Raw genomic sequence first — 7922 nt, 5'->3', positions numbered from 1 at the left:
TATATATATATATATTAATAATAATATTGAATTTGATTCTAACAAGATATCGAACTGAGATTTTTATCGTGATATACGTTTGATTTAAATCATAAACATTTGTAATATTTACTGAATCTTATTGATTATTTGATATACACGGAAAAAACGATTTTGTTGAAAAATCTAAAATTTTGCTAGATACAGATACAGATGTGAAAATAATTTTGTTGGATAATCAACAAAATTATATTGGAAATTAAAAAATGATGAATAATGTTGCAAAAAATTTTGATATTCTAGATTACTAGTTTAAGTTTTCAACAAAATTATTTTTTAACTAAATTATTTTCCAATTATTTACATCAATTTTAGATCTTTTAACAAATTTGTTCTTTCCGTATACTGATTTGTAGTTCATGGTTTCATTCATGGTTTCTTTACAAGAGAATAGTTGTATATTCAGAAAATTTGTTTCTAAGGTATTTTCCATACTAATAATACTCTGGAATGCTTTATATAGTATATGGGTCGATTAACTGTACTAACCACATATGTGAAAATCATTGATGTTCGCTAGCAGCAAGCGACAATATAATGGAGACAGAACGTATAATATTGCCCCCGAGCGGATTTGAGTACGCGCAGCGCAAATATTGTATTAAGATTACAGGAGTGCAGCCGACAGCGGCACGTATCTAATATCCGCAGTTTCTTCCGAAATGTCAACTCTCTGAGAAAAGGGCGCATGATCGGCGCCATTGCCCCGTTATATGACAATTTAAAGAATGTAAAATTTTCTGTATTATGTAATCCATGTGGAATAAAGAATATATATTTCTAATAGTTATAGATCAAGTAAACAAGAATGAAATAAGAATCAAATTTGAAGATAGCAAATTAAAAAAAATACATCTAAATCATATTTGTAATAATTTTTACATGTTCCAGAATAGACAGCAAGTTATCTATAAATTTAGGTCGAATCATTTTTTTTAATTATAGTACGGGTAATACGGAAATCGGAAAATTTTCTTGTCAGGAATAAACGCTTGGCCTGAAATAGGAACTTCACCGTATTATTGATTTCCGTCCTTTGTGTCGCGTGATCGAGAAAATTGCGGTGGTACAGGGCAAGAAGGCGCAGCCAGAGGGGTCGTTGCCGGAATCGTTGATGCGATTACCCGTCACTGAGTAATGCACCGCGGGCTCAATGATATAGTAACGTTATTATCGTTCTTTCGTGAGATCGTTCATTACGGAAACCGGCTGAATATTCATTATTCGCTCAATGTCAAGTAGGATATAATCCTACTGGTGAAACTGTTTGGCTGCATCTCCTTTCGATTCATTGCATTAATTTGCAGCTTTTTAAAAAAGGGTCGCAATGCCCACAATGATAACGTTACAGATAGTTCCAGATAGCACAAAGAGTTAAAAAGAATTTAAAAAAAAATTCATTTGTTTTGTCATCAATTTAAAATTCATTTTCAGGCATGAAAAACATTTTTTTTTTAACATTTCTGAAAATGAAGATGATTGAAACATAACAGAATTGATGACATATTGAATGAATCTTTTGTGCCATTTAGGATGTGATAATGTATCGATATATTTTAGCGAACAAAGGGATAATGTGCCTTCAGAATAGCTGCGTTTAGCATAGAAAATTTGATCAATGAGCACTCAGTGATTCTTTAATACGATTGGTTCCTACATTTAGATCCAACAAAGAATTAAAGACAAGAACCAATCATATTAAAGAATCATTGAGCGTTCACTAATCAGTTTTCTCTGCTGCCAATATCACCGATCGCTTACGTAGGATCTATCAAGAAAATTTATTCTTGGCTTGTTAAAGTGTTGATAATATATTAAAATTACACGCATGATAATAACATAGTTATTAGTTCACGATGGACTAAACTATGTAAAATGTACTATATGTTATAGCGTAATGTTAATGACTTGGTAATGCATGTAAATGAGCGAACAGAGAAGCGTCCATAATTCAAGCGATAACCACCTGAGAGCCATTAATAGACGTGGAAAATGCTGATACTGCTCATAACAGTAGAACTATTCGTTTAGTTCGTGTAATAGCTCGCAAAAGTGTTGGAATTAAGTATTACGAGATGAGGTACGAAGAATGTGAATGACGAGAGTGCAACGATTAAGGTAAACAGTTCATTGCAGAGAAAATGACAGGAATAAAAGCGAGTAGGTAGCACTGAATTCAGAGAAGGAACATCGTCAAATGAGAGACGAAGAGAGACATACGTTGTGTCCCATGAGATCAGCTTGAGTATTGTTGAGAGTGTTGCTTGCTTCGTCGCTCGTTGCTAGAGGCCGCCACCTCCGTTTGCCATCCTCCCTCGCGGCCTCGGTTACATTCACCCTTCCTATGCTACCACCCTGCTTCTGTCCATTTCTCTTACCGAAGGAGAAACGGGACGAGGCAAGAGAGGACGAAGGGGAACGGCGGGATGTGGTAGGTAGCTCGGGACTGTCACTCCGTGATGGATGATTCTACCCCAACGCGATCAATTCGTCTGCCCCACGCGTACATGCCTTGAGGGTGAAGCTTACCCTCGTGCTTCGTGCATCGTTCACTACGGGAATCGCGATGCCTCCTCTTGATCTAGAGAGAAGGTGCATTCCTCTCTTGTGAGTACTCGAATTGAGGAATCATTTCATTCCACGAAAATCGATGGCAGCCGACGAGTGTCGGATCGGTAATAATATATCGGTAGGAATAATATTCCTATATTCTGGACCAGATCGATAATAATGTTCCTACATTCTGGATAAGAATAAAACGAAGCTCAAGACAGAAAAAACAGAAATGCGCCTACCTACGAGGGCGAGATTTAATCATATATAATCACCATAAAAAATTAATATTTTTATATATAATTATGTTTATAGCACGGAAAGAACGATTTTGCTGAAATATCTAAAAATTTTTTTTACAAATCTGAAAATAATAATTTTATTAAATAATAATTTTGTTGAATTGCCAAAATAATTATGAAAAACTCAAACTGTTTGCTGAACATCAAAATTTTGTGCAGCAGTGTTCATCACGTTTGAGATTTTATTATTTTCAGATTAGTACATAATCAAATTTTTAGATACTTCAGCAAAACTGTTCTTTCTGCGTGTTACCATGTAAAAATCTAATTTGGATAATTTATAATTCGCCAAATTTAAACAATTTTATTCATAATTATTTGTGCGCATAATAATTTCGTTTAATTAAATATTTAAAACCGAGAATTTTTCTCACACGATATAAAATCTAATAAAATATAGTTCTACACACATTTATTAATATATATGATATAATATATATATATTAGGTGTGGGAAAAAATTCGTGGCATTTTTCCCGTTACATCTACCGGGATTCATATATATATATGAATCTAATTTGTACTGTTAAAATTATCAAGATACATAGCTATTAATGAAGAAAATTAAAAAATTAAAGTAATTAAATTATAATTACGGCACGGAACGTTGAAGATGAAGAGGACTTTTTATTGTGACGCCGTTTAAGAGCAACTGCTTATCTACGTACGTCGACAAAATTTGTAGACGAGCCATTAAAAACGTTAACGATCGCCGCTGAGTTCCTCTGCGCTTTCTACAAGGAGAGACTTGGTTTTTCGGTACTTCCTGCTATTCGTTCCAGCTCTCGTATGCGTCTCGTCGCGCTGGTTCCGTCTAATTTACATAAGTAATTTTAATCAACGTTACCACAAACTGCAATATGTATATGCTCAGCTACATGAACGCACATGTGCTTTTCGCATAGATTACGCATACAGGCGGACAGGTTGATACGTACAATCCCAGCGGAGAGGTCCGCAGTTTCTCTCGCGAGCATAGTTCGTCACTCCGTAATTACTTTCCTCTAGCGGCGCAGTACGTCAATTCAAATTGCTCTCGAATTACTTAGCACTGAGAGTGAGCTTTTCACGTGTGCGTATGAGAATGCGAAGGGCGGAGGTGCTAAAAGAGTGGATAAATGAACCACAGTGCAAGCGTGGGGAGCTCGGATTGGTTCAGAGGAAAGACAGGTTTTGCGAGAAGAAGGAATGAATAAAATCAGAAGAAAGAAAGAGAGAAAGAGATCCTTTCGAAACTTGCGATTTACGTAACAAGTCCGAGGATTACTCGCTGCACATTTTCAAATGCATCGCCTGCTCATTAATGACGCCTACAATCTATAAAAGATTGAAATGGTCTTTTGGATTATCCACGCACGGCGAAAGATAATGGTGCTTATCGCGGATGAGAGAAAGAGGAAGAAAATTATGAAAAAAATCAACGATGGCGATATTATCGGCCAGCATCGTTTACGGCTGCGTTTACAGCCTCGCGTTTATAACGGGATTTGCCGGGAAAGATTGTCGCGTGGCATTGTACAGCGGTTGAATACGGCGAGAACTTTGTTATTAATGACGCTGTTAAGTCATGTCGGTTTAAAAAGACATTTTCTATCTCTTGCGCAGTCAAAATGTAAATGAACTCGGCGCAGTGGCAGTTTGTAAAGTCTTGTATGTAAAAATATTTGTGTCAATCGGTGAATGGATAATATGCCAATCAAAAGAAATTTAGTGAGCGTAAAATGTAATGGAAATACTAAATCAAGAATTGATGAATGTTTTTTTCAACATACTGTACGTATATTAAAATTCCAATTAACCTCTACAGGCTCAGAATCTATTTTTAAAATCTTGCAACTTTTATGTAAATATAGTTATTAGAGTATATTTTTTGTATCTTTAAACGAAAATATTTTCAAATGTTGAAGATGATAGTCATAAAAATTTGAAGATATTTTTTAAATTTAACGCAAACAAAGAAAAAATAATAAATTATTTCTTATTATAAATATTATTCGTAAATATGATTCAATTTAATGCTCTATTCTTATTACTAAAAAATGAGTACTTTCAGTAACACGAAAGAAAGATGTTCTTTTTTAAATGCCTGGCCATAATAAAAATAAACGCGAGATTGAAGGAATATGCTTTCACTAGATACTAATTAAAATTTCTCAACATTGAGTTGTATTTGATAGTAATTTCGGGTGTATAATAGGTGTAATAATCTATAAGTTGTAACGAATCACAGTCGGTTATTCATCTCACACTTCGACTGTGATTGATCAATTAGTTACAGCTTGACGCTTACTACACCTATTGTAAATCGGGTTAACGGCCGCGACTATCCGTTAAATAAACTCCATTCCTAAGGATTGAGTACTTATGCATTACTGTCTTTTTTATATTGTCACAAGCGAAAAGGAATTCTTCAATCGCTAACATTAATGTATGACATCTAAAATGCGATCAAACAACTAGAATTATATAGATATAAAAATATCATGTGATAGAAAGAAGTCTACTTCGAAATCTGAAAGTTATCAATCGTTAATTACGATCGCTCTATCCTCATCCTTTATTTCATATTGATATAATTGCTGTAAAATTAGTATTATCAATACGAAAAAAATTTCTTGTTGGTTATTAAGTTCCTTGTTAGGAATACATGAAAATATTATCATTTCCTATCATTCTGCTGTCAAAACCTGTACACATCGTGAAATCATCGATTCAATTTCTATTCTGCCGAGCTATTATCGTCTCTACTCACCAAAGGAGAAAAATATTACTTCGTCCAGACACCTGCAATCGGCGCACTCCCTCACACGACCGACCGAAGTGTTATCTACGTAGTTTAGTGCTCCTTCGGGAAACTGTCCTTGTCACTCGCACAATCGCGGCACACAATCGGAGTACGAGAAAGAAAGAGAGAAGGACAGGGAGAAAGAGAGAAAGTCGTGCAAAGGACAAGAGCGAACAATTGAATTCTAACTAACCGATCAGTATTTGCTCAACGTGGTGTCGAGCGACGGTTAACCTTGAAAAGGGAATCTGGCGACGACCGTAGCGAGGCTGTTTTGGGTGGCGTGTATAGTACGGAGATATAGCGGGAGAACACGGCGCGACATACCGGGGACGCCTCCCCGTGACTACCACGAGAAACAGAGAAATCGATAGAATGGCTCTGGCACATGCGTGTATCGTGGTCCTTCTTCATCCCCTCCTATCTAGGGGAGAAACTGGCGAGAAGGATGACGACGAGGTGAAGGAGGGTGCAGGCCGCGCGAGGGGGTGCGAACAGGAAACGGAAGAAGAGGAAGACGCAGGCGGCAGGGTTGTAGACGTCGCCAGGGCAAAGTAATGGGAATTTCTTTCTCGCGCGTTTGCCGACTCTGTGTGTACTTCTTCTTCTTCGATATACGCCGGCGAGCTTTTTTCCAAGGACTGCGTCTCGCCCTTTCTCGTTTCTCTACTCGACCCTTTACGAGGATCGCAGAGCGTACATACATCCCTCTCGAAGGTGTATTACAATCGTTTGCGTGAAGAGCGCATCGTTTTAGAGATATTTTTTAGAGATCTCGCGAAAGCGTATATATGGGGCTCAGAATCACATACACGTATTCTAGAATAATGAAAATTCTAGTTTGAATATCGGATTTCCGCATTCAATAACATTAATTAGATAACATTGCAATCAGTCTTCTCACTGTAGTACAAAACTTATCTTTGTGCCAATAAATTGGCTCCATAAAAAAGTTATTGTTTTGATACTAAAAACACTTTTGATATTAAAAAAGAATATATGTTTTTGATATATTATATAACTTTATATGTGTATATATTTCGCCTTAGATATACTGTATACATAAAAGTCTCTACATTATTTATTTAAACTTAAAGTCTATATATCTTCTTTATTTTAATGTAATATATACGAGTCAAATAAATCTACATTTGTACTACCTTTATAGACTTTGGCTTTGCTTTTAGTATAGATAAAGAATGGAGATTGAGTTTTTCTATCAGGCTTCGCGCTTACTAGAGATGAGACTTGAGATGGCGGAATTTGTTTCAGGTCGTTCTACTTCACTCGAGGGTTAGTGCAACGAAATATTGCGTCTCCGGTGACGCACAATGCTGGAGAAACGGTAAGGAACCAACGGAGCGGCGAAAAGGCAAACTAAAGTAGAACAAACTATGCGTAAGACAATCACGGATAAACGTGGCTGGATAAAGTCCAAGGAATTTATCGTTTGGAAAGGGTGGCCGGCGAGCTGTCCATTCCGGTAAATTTCCGCTGTCGTAAATTTTAATGTGTACTTCGGCACATTTTCATAGCAGAGAAAAATCCAGAGATTCATTCCGCGGCGTTTCTTACAAATATGTTTTACCGAGTAAAGATAAATTTTCTCAAGTACAGAATAGCTCGCGGTTAAGCTTGACCGCTGGAACAGGCTTGGAACTTATTGGCAAGACCGCGATAAAATATTGCAAACGTAGTTCGAAACATGTTGGAAATTATGTAAATGTTTATGACCCTTTAAATAAACCTGCGAATAGAAATGGGAAGAAACTTGTTTCACGAGAAATAGTTAAGAATGTGAAGCCTTTAAATTAAATTTATGTACACACATACATATATATTTTAATATATAATATTTTAAAATTATATATTTCAATATATCATGTATTAATTTATTTACTTCTACAATATGATTGATTTTTAAATAATACTTTATTACGCCGATCGATGTTAAATAAGAGTAGTTATAAAATATTTAATGTTACGCTACAGCAAAAGTTCTTCCATTAATAGAAGTTGTTCGCAAACTTGTACAACGAGTACCACGTGAAAAGCGTTGATTGCGCCGGCTTAAAGATAGTTTCAACAATGCTGTTTTGACCATAGTAGCTTGGATAAACTCGATCGATTTATTCAAACTGCGTAACCGCGATAAAAATAGGATTCACGTCGATAAATCACAATAGGCAGAACGTAAATATAGTGGATAAAGCTCCATAGCGATCAAACAGATTCAGATTGCTT

This window comes from Atta colombica, unplaced genomic scaffold, assembly GCF_001594045.1.
Source record: "Atta colombica isolate Treedump-2 unplaced genomic scaffold, Acol1.0 scaffold33, whole genome shotgun sequence".
Classification (NCBI taxonomy): Eukaryota; Metazoa; Arthropoda; class Insecta; order Hymenoptera; family Formicidae; genus Atta; species Atta colombica.
This window is presented reverse-complemented; position numbering follows the sequence as displayed.